This window comes from Ascaphus truei, chromosome 18 (assembly GCF_040206685.1).
Source record: "Ascaphus truei isolate aAscTru1 chromosome 18, aAscTru1.hap1, whole genome shotgun sequence".
Lineage (NCBI taxonomy): Eukaryota > Metazoa > Chordata > Amphibia > Anura > Ascaphidae > Ascaphus > Ascaphus truei.
This window is the reverse complement of record NC_134500.1, coordinates 22669511-22684144: the sequence shown is the minus strand read 5'-3', so window position 1 is coordinate 22684144 and position 14634 is coordinate 22669511. Positions and strand designations below refer to the sequence as shown.

Below are 14634 nucleotides of genomic sequence, written 5' to 3'. Positions count from 1 at the left end.
ACAACAGGAAAAGGATTCCCTGCCCTGAAGAAATGACAATCGCCCATATTTGCCCCCCCAGATCGCCTCGGTAGGAATGATGCATGTTGTCATGTATTGTCATGGGTCATGTGAGAAAAAACAATGTAGGCTGTTAATGCCATAGGAACATTTCTCACCTCCCTTACTTCCCTAAATAATATACATTTGAGCCCTGCGCTTATTTTAGCCAATGTAGTGCATGTTTGACACTGCACAACACTAAGACGTGAACATGGCATCAATCAAAATAAAAGCGTCATAATCTCATACCGTGATTCAGATTAGCCTAAAAAATTGACGGCAGCATTACATTTATTAGAATTCCTCATATTTTCCTGATGCTATAGATAGGGCAGAAATTAGTCAGCTTTAATTGCAAGGCAATCACGTCTAAATGTATTAAGCACAATTTATTAAATATGGTCCATAGGGGCAAATTAATCTGCCCCATAGTCTCTTGAGGCCACTTCTTTTTTTTACCAGTTATAACTGCACTGTTGCTCATACAAAGCACATATAGAGCTTCTTACATTGTAACCCTTCAGGCACTGCATTTACAATATGTCACGCACCCCATGCTGTTCGCTGCAGTCTTCTGCTTCCTCCTCTATGCAAGAGAGTAATGCATGAGGCAGTATAATATTGGTAGTGTAGGTCCTACAGAAATGGGGTTACCCCGACGTGGTTGCTTCAAATATTTTGGGCCAAAGTATTGAACTAAATGACCCATATTTATGAAGAAAGATTATAGATAAAATACATAGTAAAATACTAAATTATTTGTCAAGTTGGATTTAGCAGTGGGACCTCTGACTATATGTTGTGCATGAAATAGTCATTGCACAATCTATAAAGTAGCTTTAATGAGAGTCCATAAGACAGCGTGAATAAAAGGGTAGGAGGTATCCTTTAATCAAAGGAAAAGGGTCTACTCTTTGAAATACGGACAATTTTACTCTGCAATTTGCTCCATTTTATAGATTTTCCAATACAAGCTAATTTGCAGAGTGAAATACACATGAAGTCTGCGCCATTTGATATTCATGCTGTATGTCCTGCAACGGGAACAAGGGTGAGAGATTTCCCTATAAGCTTCCCACACCATTACCCATATGTTAAGTAATTCTGAATCTTCTGCAATCCTTTTGTGAAATATTTAAATATGTGGCTTCTACAACTATATTTTGGTATGTTGTACATTTCAACAGTTTAGTGGGATTTCACCATACGATAGAAACACACACAGAAAAAGATGATTTAAAATATATAAGGGTGACCAAGTCACTGACATTGGTGCCCCGGAGTCAGGGGTATCACCTATATACCCAGTATAAAGTAGATGTTTGTGGTTTGAGTGCAGCGCTCGAAAAAATGGCACCAAGACAATATTAGTTGCAAAAAAGTGAAGACAATCATTTACTTGGATAATAATTCCCAAACCAATATGAACAAAGCATCAATCAAATGATATCAATAATGCATATACTTGTAATCCATCAGTTGTATCTACTATATAATTTGGAAAGTTGTTTGTCTGTTCGCTAGGCATTTGGACACCTCATAAGATCTTAACCACATTTTGCATGATGGTTCCTGAGATCAAGGAACAGATTTTTGTCTATGTTTGGATACAATTCACAAATGACATCCCATATGACATCACAAATTATATAACTGATGATATCATACTTTATATGACATCACACATTACACGATCCCATCACACAAGCCTCAAACTACCACTTAATCTTGGTCACTCTGAAAATCCAATTTGCCACATTGGCAAAAAATACAGGAGCAGCCGAATTTCTTTAATAGAGCGAGATCATTGTTTGGGACGAGAGGACAATGTCCACAAAAGCGCAATAGAGGTTCTCTATCAAACACTTCAGGACCTCAGAGGCAATGAAACTATTATGGGTGGAGTTGTTGTTTTAGCAGGGGATTTCGCATTAAGAAACTAAGGCTGGGGCCATGGTGCCGCAGGCTGTGGGGACGCGTCCGCACGCTGAGCGAAAAGACTGCCTTAAGGCTGTGTTTTCGTCCATGCAGCATGTGGGCGCATCCATACGGAAGCAGGAGGGGGCGCGCGTTGCATGAGAAATCAGTTAAACTGATTTCTCAGCGCGACAGACAAGTCACGTGAGCGGTTCGCCCAATGAGGGTGGACCAGCTCCGTTACGTCACTAGGAACGCCCCCTACGGCCCGTCTAGCATGGCCAGGGAAAGCGACCACTTTCCCACAGCCTCCGGCCCTCTGCACGGGAAAAGGCACCATGGCCTGGTCCTAAAAAATGTCATTCATAAATCTCTGAGCAACGCTGGTTAATTTCAGCTCGTGTATAATAAACCATCTAGTGTATATAATGCCACACTGCTTCACCGTGAATAGTAAGTTACAAAAAGAGTCCTTACATTTCAAAGAGTCCTTATTCTTACTGTGGCAAGTCCAAAAGCAAAAGAAAGACGGTGCAAAACAGCGCTAAAAATGACAACAATAACAACCCTGATGGGACACACGTGAAATACAATCAAAAATACAATAATGGCAGCCAGACAATAACTGACAGTACAGTCAGTGGGAAGGCATAACGAAAAAAGAATGCCGGCGCCAAGCGTGACAGTGCTAATATGTTTATAATATAAAGTCCAAACCAAATGGGTGATGGTCCAATTAATGTCCTTGGATGGTCAGTGGATATTCAACCGGACTGTGGAAACTCTCCAAGGGGTGGTGAATATGTGAAAATAAAAGAAAATATATTATGGTGCAGTATATCAGTCAATGCAGATATAAAACCATGGAACATATAACATTAACAACACAGTACAAACATGACACACTAGACAAACTAACATTAACACAAGCCAGACTATAAATTAATGAAAAGCAATTTATTAACAACTAATTGTAGGGTTCTATGGTATGCAGACCTCAATCGAAGGGTGGGGGGTAAAATCGTTGCCCTACTCACGCAGTAAGGAAGTTTTCAAGCAGTGAGGATAAAGACACAGTCTTTAGTGATCCCAAGATGGCAACCGGAGTCTTCTTGCTGGCGTCCCACGTGACGGGGATGCAGTGTGAAGCCACACGGGCCGCAGGAGTCACAGGAGTTGTACCACCAAACGGACGTGACGTCACGCTCCTTCCTCTTTGCTCCTTCTGCCGAAATCTTGTCCTTTGGTGATTCTCGTCCCCCCACAGCACAATTCAGGATACTGGGCTGCTAATACCAGGAACCACAATCTTCAACTCTAAAATCAGTATTCCCAACGCGTTTCATGCGCATGCGCGCACTTTCTCAAGGGAGAAAGTGCGCGCATGCGCATGAAACGCGTTGGGAATACTGATTTTAGAGTTGAAGATTGTGGTTCCTGGTATTAGCAGCCCAGTATCCTGAATTGTGCTGTGGGGGGACGAGAATCACGAAAGGACAAGATTTCGGCAGAAGGAGCAAAGAGGAAGGAGCGTGACGTCACGTCCGTTTGGTGGTACAACTCCTGTGACTCCTGCGGCCCGTGCGGCTTCACACTGCATCCCCGTCACGTGGGACGCCAGCAAGAAGACTCCGGTTGCCATCTTGGGATCACTAAAGACTGTGTCTTTATCCTCACTGCTTGAAAACTTCCTTACTGCGTGAGTAGGGCAACGATTTTACCCCCCACCCTTCGATTGAGGTCTGCATACCATAGAACCCTACAATTAGTTGTTAATAAATTGCTTTTCATTAATTTATAGTCTGGCTTGTGTTAATGTTAGTTTGTCTAGTGTGTCATGTTTGTACTGTGTTGTTAATGTTATATGTTCCATGGTTTTATATCTGCATTGACTGATATACTGCACCATAATATATTTTCTTTTATTTTCACATATTCACCACCCCTTGGAGAGTTTCCACAGTCCGGTTGAATATCCACTGACCATCCAAGGACATTAATTGGACCATCACCCATTTGGTTTGGACTTTATATTATAAACATATTAGCACTGTCACGCTTGGCGCCGGCATTCTTTTTTCACTGTGGCAAGTCCAGGTACAGAGAGCCCTTGCTGGTAATCCCCTGGGGGTACTAAGTAGAGTCAGAAATGAGTAGTCTCTGGGGCCTATTGACTAAACTTTGATAAAATCAGTGCATTGGCGATTGACTTTGCATTGTTTTACCGCTTACGAACCAGCTCCGTGACATCACTGAGAACGCCCCCAGGAATGCCCCCCACGGCCCGAGTACTATGGCCAGGGAAAGCACCCGCTTTCCCTCAGCACTGGTTGCGGCACTATGTCCGCTGCCTTAGATGCAAGTGAGACTGGGCAATGAATGGCAGAACTGGCTATACATTATGCCATTGTTACAGTATATGTAGATCAATGATCCTGTTGCTCCATATAACCATGCCACATGTTACTTGTTTCAAGTGCTTTGAAACATTACTGCAAAGTGCTAACACTCAGCCTCCCTAATGATGTGCACCCTTTCATCCATTCCTCTTTTTTTTCTGGTTATAATGTAACGTTTCTATGCGAACAAAATAAGTAAGCCAGTTTGGGCAGACACAGTGACTGCTAATGTCATGAAGAGGAAGGATTGTGGACCGAAATCAATGTCTCTTTCTGTAAACATATACAGTATTTGAAGCAGGCTTAACGATTCTCCTAATGTTGGAAAGACCTGAAATATAATATTGCATCAGGGAACGAATTCAAAGTGCTTGTGGAGGCAGTTTTTATTCCCTATCCTATTTGTAACCCATAAAACCTGCATGTGATTTGAGAAGCCTTGATTTTTTTATCAGTTTTATTTTTAGGCTTTTAAGGTTTTAAACCAGAATGTCTGTTTTTGTTTTTCCTGTTTACCAGTTTTGTTAGACATTTGGATTGCTGACAACTGTACAGAACTTTTTGTCATTCCAATGTTTGTTGGCAATTAGGAGAAAAACATGAAAATCTTCTCTAGAGCATTGTATTAAAAAAAAAGAAAGAAAGGGATATACGCTGAAGAGAAACACCACAAAATAGGCTTAAGATTATCAATGAGTCGACATTCATTTTCATAATATATGAATATAATCTTTAGAGATAAATACTTTAATCAAATCCAGTGCAGACCCATGTGAGTGTCCTAAAAGTTAATGCAATCAAGTTCATGTCTCTGCATCCATATGTATTTTATTTCTCTGTCTCCCTAGCAACTACAAAAATAAGATTATAAACTCATATTTGTAAGATATGTGCTGTGCTGCACACACAGTATTAGATATCAATAAATGATCATCATTAGTATTATTAATGTGTTCGGTGCCATTGACCATTGTCCATTTTTACTACGAAGTAGACACCTGTACTGAAAGACACCATATAGCCAATATAATTGAGCACACGGTAAGGGACCATTATTACTAAGTCATGCTGGAAGGGGTCTGATAGAGCAGCATTACTTAGTTAATATGACCCAGAGTAGAGTATCACAACATATTGCAACATCCAGACCCAAAAGATCCAGCCACATAGAGATGTTTCATTATTCTTTCTGATACGTTAGGCTGGAGTATATCTTCATATTATGAGCCAACACTCTACTTGAACCCCATGGAAACTCTAATATTCTGAGTTATAGTGAAATATGTTGTGTTATGTGGGGAAGAATGTCACACCCTGTACATTGTATCTGTACATGACGGACAGTGGTACATATTTACTGTACAAGCAATTACCACTGATTCCAGTTTTATGCAATATATGATACCATCTTGGTCAGTGGCCAAGGTCAAAAACAAAATCTGCACACAAAGACCACTTTAATTTGCACATCACTGGTGAAAAAAAAGCACTAGCTGAATATCCCTTCTTATTGTAATATCAAACTCTGTGTTACTGTCTGTTATCATTCAGTGATGATGGATCGTGGTTTACCATTGATACTCAACACTCCACTTGCTTCTGAGAACTAGCAACAACAAAAAAGGTAAATATGCAACCGCTCTCTTTTGACCTTCGTTGTCTGCTTTTTTACAGCTCACATAATGTGCGTGGGTGAGCCTGAAATCTTCTTTATGTCTTCCTTTACAGTCCCATTTTTTTATTAACGGCGAGTGCTGGGGCGCAAGTTGAAATGAACTGTTGCAGCTTTAGCATAATGAGCTGCCGTTTTATGTCTACAAGGAGCTAAAGACAAGGAGTATAAAAGTAAATACAGAACCATCATGTGTCAAAGGTGGGCAACATGAGATCAAAAGAAAGCAATACTCAAGTAAGTAGGTCCTTTCATTCTATTGGATATAGATCCAATGTGGTCTTTCTCCCTCCTAATGGAGGTAAATGAGAATTGTAATCCTAATAGAGATATATATTAGTATTTTATCTGGTAGTGTTAGGACTTGCGAACAGGTGTCTGCCTTGTCGTGGTTCGCAAGCTTACAACGCTTTGGCCAAAGGGTTAAACTAAATGACACTTTTTCAAGAGAAAATATAAGTATTTTACTGTGTATTTCTGTCATGTTGGATGTAGCATTGGGCTTCTCTGTCGTCTGTTGGATCAAAAGAAAGCCCCGGTTATGGCAGTTCAAGTCCTTCCACCCAATTTTAAAGTCTATCTGATTTTTTTGAAAACCTCTAAAATATTTTAAGCAGAATACTATACAAAAATAGTGCGAAAAAACAGACAGTAGAAACAACACTAATGGTGATACTTACTAAGCAGTACTAAGCCATAAAGCAACTTAAGTAAATTACCGTAATGTAACAAACAGCTTAGAACCACTTAATGATTATGGGCCTTAAAATTAAAATGTATCAACATGCATGTGTTACTATAACCCCGTTCAATGTATCCTATAGCTTCTGTGTGACTGTAACAGGACTTATCCCTGTTTAAATAAGCAGCCTCAGAGCTCTGAGAATCCAGCAGAGAGATAGTTAATTGCAGCCACTCGATTAACTAGTCTCCATCTGGACTAATCAGAGCTCTGTAAAAAGCCTCAAGTGAGACACAGAAGAGAGAGATTCCTTAGCTCATGTTTGGGCTGACATAAGGAGAGCAGAGGAGCCTGCACGCAGACACTGTCTTGAGCACAAAGGCTGAGATCAAGACACCTAGGACACCCAGAGACCTATATTTCCTGAACACAGAGAATACAGGAACCTGCCAGAGCCTGACATGGAGGGCCACCTGCTTAAGGTGCTTAAGGTACTTCCTGAAACTTTGGGGTGATAGGCTGGTAATGGGAATATCCCTCCAGTCTTGCAGGTAGGGTCTGGGGAAGTAAGTTAGCCCTTACAAAGGGATAGGGGTTTGTTATTTTGTTATTTTTATATGTTTTGCCTGGATAAAGGAACAGGCAAAATAAAGCCAAGATATAAGTTCACACAAATCGGTCTCCATTATATGTACCTCTGCCCACATCTCTTACAGACTGGTTGAAAGATTCACCACTGCAGGGACCTTTCCAGATCTGTTGGCCAACAGTTGCTCAACCACTGATCTGCTATTGTTTTATTCACATATACAGGGGGACCAAGTACACACAGTCACAAAAAGAACATGAACTGCTACATTGAAAATGTATTAATTCTCTGCTAAAGAAGCCTTATAGAGCAAAGGTAAGATGGGGCACCAGTATCCCCCTTTCTATTTACACAGTGTTCTGTGGCTGTACCTATAATCTAGGATTAGTACCCATAGTCTGCAAGCCAAACAGCCATAAATGCTGAAGTTATGTGATTTGGGGCTTATTAGATATTTTCAGTACAGCACTGTGTCTCTGACGAGTTTTAGGAGTTAAGCTGGCCTGATGCATTTTTGTATCAGGAGGCAGGTCTAAAAATGAAGCAGAAAGTACGCATGCTTTGTCCCATACAACAGCCCAGAGCTGTCTTGTGCAGCAATCCTTAAATAAGCTCCACTGTCTCAGATTTCCTATAATGCAATGTCAAACAGAGGCAGGTAGCAGAGGACTACATAAGCAGAGCTGTACCATAAAACCCCCAAGGGGACAACATAATCAGGGATAAGATGAAAAGAGCAGCTACGCAGACATTATACATCATGAGCTCTTCACAAATATGACTTTCTATTATCTGGCATGTACCCAGTCCCTCAGAAGTCTTGCACATAAAAGTCTGATAACTCTATAGAAATTGCTGTAAAATTCAGGGCTCTGACGTGATTACCTGAAAAAGGAACCTACTGCGTAGTGAGGTTGACATGTATCCTCAAAGCTAATTATAGGCAAAAAACTAAGCTCCTTCTACATCTCATTAGCATAGACGTAACGTCACATTATTGTAGTATTGCATTGTGTTATCTGCCAATAATGTGACGTTAACTATATATTAGCGTTAATCTGATCCAGACCCTGAAATAGATATTTAACTCAAGTTGAGAAAAGAAGAGGCAAATAATGCTGGGGAAACTGCTGGTACCAACCAGAACTTTTTCAATGTCTGGTTATGCCCACTGCCAACTTCCCATTGCATGGTCAGTAACCAACCTCGGACTGATGAGATCCAAAAGGTTGAAACACCTGTCTGCAGATAGGGTTACTGGCTATGCACTTTTTTAACCCCGGCTATGCTGAGAACGCTGTGTAATACGGCAGCCATAAGCTGATAGGGGTCCATGTTAAAATGGGCAAGAAGTAATGAGTAACTCACTATGAGTGCTCATTTGCATGTCATTACCCAGAATCCCAGGCTGCAGTGGAAGCACTGTATGCCAAGAGATAATGAGGAAAGACAGAGTTGCCGACCTATCAGGCATGAAATGTGCTCACATGTGGTATTTTCATTTGCCCAACTGTGGCGTTACACGTATCCAGACACAGCAAAAGACCTATTTCAGTATCTTGATGTGAGTCACAATGTGTAGGTGCATCCTAACTAACATAACATTAGGTCCCGTGTTAGCCATAACAGACTTTGTGGATATGAGATGTTATAATAATACCTAATTTGATACTGCTGCGACACACTTTATTCGAGCAAATACCCAGTATGTACCTGGCAGATACCTGGAATGCGCCGCTCCTCACCTCTGACAAGCCCCGTTGCGTTTGCCTTCCCAGCCTGGGTTCATGCCTGGCTGACGGGCGGCTGATCTGTTAAATGATAATGATTAGGATTTAATAGGCTGCAATGCTTCGCGTGTCTACCAGATGGCATAAATTCATGAATTGTAATGCAGTATATATATATATACTGTGCAGTATTGCAGCCAGCGGGAATAAAATGCTTCAATCCCTGCCTGGAAAATAACGCAATGCACTCGGGCAGAAAACAGTCACAAACCTCAATACACCCGGGTATACCCGAATTCGTGGGACTAGCCGAGCTCGAATAAAGTGTGTCGCCAGTGTATACTATTTCCACCTCATCATCACCACTAATGCCCCTTATAGTTATTGCTACTGTATGTTCTTCACAGAAGATAACATGACAACGTTATCCTCCTTTGAAGATACATGGTTAGTGTTAGCGTGATGCTACCGGTAAGTTACAGGCGCTCTGACGAGTATTCTAAAACTTGCCTTAAACTTGCCTTGGAAAATCTGGGGCTACTGTATCACCAACAAGATCCAGGTACATGCTGGGTACATGCTGCAAACATTTCAGGGACATTTCTGCAGAGACTAATGGCCCATCGGATTAACACAGCAGGGGTCCCTGGCAGTCCCATTCAGTTTGAATGGGACTGCCAGGGACCCCCGCTGTTAATCCGATGGGCCATTAGTCTGTCTGCAGAAATGTCACTGAAATGTTGCAGCATGTACCCAGGATGTACCCAGCATGTACCTGGGTCTTGTTGGTGATTGCCCCAGATTTGTTTTAGAATACTCGTCGGCACTACAGTAGGTGATTAACAGAGCTTTGTGGATCTGGGCTCTAAGCAAACTGTAGGCTTTGCCATTGTTCCTTAAATAAATAGCAACCGCAGTATCCACACCCCAAACATGATTCATACTTGATATCATTTTACAATGCCCATGCAAATATCAAGTTCTTTCATTATCTATTTTAATAATTGCTGTACAACATAATGATCCCGCAGGCAGTGCTCCATTTCCTATAATCAGTAATAATTCATTGTGAAGCATCTGGATATTACAATAAAAAAAAGGTTAAGGGTTAAAATACAAAGTGAATAAAGGATTGTCTGTCTTTGAGAAAGATGGGTTTTGTATCCCTTGGGCAATATTAACTGTGCACATTTACTTTAATGTAGCAGTTTAACGTAGATGTATAGGTTCAGAAATGAATGTAACATTGTGAGACCCAACACAAACCGAGATCCTAGCAGAATATTACAGTATACAGGAGAGGAGATTCCTATCTTTGTTGATACATTGTACATTTAATAAGTATTTAACATGTCGCCACAATTCAGGCTTAGCAATGAGTGGCGCAATTAACAAGTCTAAGGTTTTAGTAATGGATGTGGCTCATGGACTAGATCCAGTCTTTGAAGTGGCTTAAAAAGAAAGGCGGTACTGTGCTTGATTACAATTTTCTTTGTAAACAATGGAGTTATTCAGCAAATAGTTATGCAATATGTATACTATGGAAACAGAAGAGCAGAAAGTGTTTGTAATATACCTGTAAATACCATGCTCCTGAAAAACAGAGCAGGACTGTGTGTAAATAAGAAACAGTGGCACTGTGGGCTTGTGCATAAAATAGTAGTGGTACTTATTATCATCTTGTATCACCACTCTTCAACCACTAAACTGAACAGATGGTTATTCATTCAACTGCGATAGTGCTGATCTGGGCACTATCACAGGAAACTCTCACTGTCAAATTAGAGTTCCCATGCTTTAGTGTCCCAATTGGAACTATCACAGTTGATGCAAAACCACCATAGTGTAGCAAGTCTTCCCTGTCATTTTCAGGACTAAATAGCCGAGAAGCAGCGTGATTTTATATTGTTTTTCTACTTAGGGTTGATCGCTTAAAATTGCTCAGTCTGTAAATAAATTGAAATGATGGAGTTTAGATAATGTGTTAGATTGGAGGCTGCTTCCTCTATTTCAATTGCAGTATACAGGATGTTTTTTTTTAAATGAGAATGTCCTTTTTAGGCGTTTGCCAGACAATGGCTCTCATTCTGTACACTGCATTGAAGTCAGTGGGGCTTTCTGTGCATTAGCGCCATATCGGGGCAATCACAGCTTACACAGTTTAAGCCTCAATGCATAAAAAGATGTTATCTAGGTCTGAGGCTCCCAACTACAATTCTCAAGGACTATTATCACAATACAGGTTTTAAGTATACCCCTGATTGAGCACAGGTTAGAGTGACCATGTTTTCCCCTGGACAAACCGGGACACATTTCACGCATGCGCGAATGCCAATGGGCGCTTGCCTGCCTCGCATACATGATGGGCGCTTGCTGGCCTCTGGTGTGCATGTGCGACCAGCACTTGCCGGCCGCGCATGTGCGATCGGCACTTGTCAGCCGCTTGTGCGCGTGCGGCAAGTGACCGCGCATGCGCCTCCGGCAAGTGTTGTTAGCGCATGCGTGGCTGGCAAGTGCCAATCGTGCATGCGACTCTGGCAAGCGCCGATTGTGCATGCGAGGCCCGCAAGCACCGACTGCGCATGTGTGACCGGCACGGTCTTAAAAAGGGACATTTACATTAAAAGTCGGGACCCGGGACAAAGTGTAAAAAAACGGGACGTCTGGTAACCGTAGCACAGGTGGTTCAGTGACAATGATTGGGCCACCTGTGCTAATGGAGAGGATAGCTTTATAACCTGCAGTGTTAGTGGTCCCTGAGGGCTGGACGTGGGAACCTCTGATCTAGGCAAATGTCTGTCCTTTGGCTTATACAGTAATGTGGTTTTCTTGCAGGGATTACTGAGCACTTGTGTATCATAGTGATTAAAGGAGAAAACCCTCCAAGGATCAAGGTGTACTAATGGCAGTTACATGTGGGTGATTGATACTTTTTTATACACCTGTATATTTTATTTTACATTTGTAAACATGATGAGCTAAAACAAAAATTGGAAGGGGTTTGATTTCCTGGTTGCTTCCTTTTGGCTGATTCACCCTTGGTCTAAATCCACAAATCTCTGTTAAAGCAGCAGTCCGAGCTGCGTTTTTTTATTTTACATTCCCCCCCGTTAATATGTGCATCAATACAAGTAATTAGCTAAGTTGCTGATCGATCCGTTCTCCTGTGACTGATCGGTGATGATTCGGCTCGGGGGTTCACTAAATGGTTGTCAGTGCAGCAGAAGAAGACCAAAGATGAAAAGTCCTGTGGGGAAGAACATGTGACCAGACAGTCACTAGATACAATTGGTGCACTGCTAGAGAGAGGGCAGGGCTCAAAAAGGGGTGTGCCAGAGTCTGTTTCAGAAGAGGAAGGGGATGTGACTTTGTAAATGGTTGCTACAGAAACAAAAAATGCTTGTTACATTATAATACATTCAAAATGTCATTCAGAGTTGTTTTTTTTTTTAAATGCTGCAATTATTTTCTCATAGTACAGAACTGATTAATTTATTTTAAAAACACACATGTAGGATAGTGCTTTGTCTGCAGCTTTAAATCAGGGCTCATAATGAGACGTTGCCTAAAACCATAACAGCCAATGGGCGTTGCATATCTCATTAGCTTCGTCTGAACATCACTTTATTGAAGAGTTAGTTGAAACATTAAGTATGTCTTAATTCACTCCAACCCAGACCCTGCAAAAGATTTTTTACTGGAAAGGAGAAGGCGGGTTTATTTTAGTAAAGTACCCTTTCCGTTGCAGTATGCACCTTCCTTTTCAGAGTCTGGGTTGGAGTAATGGGAAGCTTAACCTTAACGGACGTCGGTCAATCTGCGATGCGAGGGCTAGTGTCCCTTTTGCCTTTCATTATCATTAAGAGTCGTTCCAGGTAATGCAATGCAGTTTATGGGGAAACATGACTTACAGGGGTTGTCAACTCCCAATCCCCCCCCCCCCCCCCCCCCAACAGGTCAGGTTTTCAGGATATCCCTGCTTCAGCACAGGTGGCTCAATCAGTCCCTTCTGCAGCACAGGTGGTTCAATCAGTCCCTGCTTCAACACAGGTGACTCAATCAGAGGCTCCGTCTTTGACGGAGCCTCTGATTGAGCCACCTGTGCTGAAGTTGGGATATCCTGAAAACCTGACCAGTTGGGGGGCCTTGAAGACTGAAGTTGAGAACCTCTGACTTAACATTATTGGCCTTTGAAGATTTGTGGTAAGTCACTTATGCTTTGTGGATCTAGGCCTACAGTAAGTGTTTGTACAGCCAAAGCCCCCTTCTTCGGGCTGTTATATAGTGGCCGCGCGCGGCACTTATAAATGGTTGTGGTTAGTCAGCTATCCTATAATAAGGCCGCGCACAGCAGTGAGCGTGGAGCCAGCCGACGAGGAAAAAGATGGGAAAAATAATGATTTTGCGCTGCTACCGCCGCTGTAATGTATGTATGTGTGTATGTGTCAAAGCTGCACAATAACTTTTTATTTTATTTATACATGTCTCTTTTTTTTCTTAAATATTATTTAATACATTTTTAACTCACACAATCTATACACACACATACACTCACACACATACACACACATTACCTTCCATCCCAGTCGCTCACAGCATACACACAAAAAGCGTGCGTCATGTGCACGCACGTTCATACAGTCGCGCGTGGATGTATGCGCACACACTATATAATGGCCCTTCCTCATGTTCCTTATTTTTGATAAAGACAGTATGTGATAAGGGTAAAGAAAACAAATGACTGACAAACGCTTCCCCTCTATTAGAGGCCCAGATGAAATGCCTTTTTGAAGTTATTTATCGAAGTACTGTAACAAAAGCTGTCAAATCTTGGCTTTTAGCATGGTCAGATTTGTTTGAGGAAATCCTTTTGGCCGTCTACGTGGGAACTTCACCTTTTAAGGTATTGGTCTTTACCCAAAATAAGGTACACAGAGTTAGTTATGGTGATCAAAAAAAGAGACAAAAACCCCTTCCTGTACAGCAAATAAACAACAATTTATGACACACATTCGTTTCTCAGGCAGGTCGACAAACAAACCCTACCTTTTCCCATAATCATGGGGTACAATGCTTCCAATGCAGCTAGGGATTCTGGGTAATGGCATGCTGTCCGAGTAGGTTTGCTGATCATGCACTTTTTTAACCCAGGCTTTGCTGTAAAAGCTGTATAAAACGGCATGCATAAGGGATCCATGTTAAAATGGCTAAGAAGCAAAATGTGATACACTGTGTGACTTGCATGTCATTACCCAGAGACAAAATCAGGTACAGTAGATGTTAAAAAGTAAATATACAGTGTTTACATGGACCAAGCCAAGCAGTCGGGAGGAACTTCTTTTGACATTATTGGCAGGAGGAGGACTGTAGAGTAGGGTACTAAAGGCTTCATTTTAAGGGTGAAGAATGGGGGCAAACTTGGCTGAGCAGGGTATGAATATCCACAGGTGAGTGTAAATCCTTGGAAGCAAAAGGGCGTGGGGTTTGAGGGAAGCTGATCGGGGAACCGTAGGTCACAGCCGGGCGGGAAGAACCAGAGAATGTGAAACAGCATCTTGAAGATGATGTCTGAGGTCTCCTCTCAATTAGAGGGGCTGAAATCT

General features: G+C 41.7%; 1 protein-coding gene across 1 annotated transcript in view; it reads right to left on the bottom strand.

Annotated features, from left to right (window-relative positions):
• ENTREP2 (endosomal transmembrane epsin interactor 2) overlaps positions 1–14634 on the bottom strand; it is a 526354-nt gene that overhangs the window by 296456 nt on the left and 215264 nt on the right. The gene's annotated exons all lie outside the window — the stretch shown is intronic.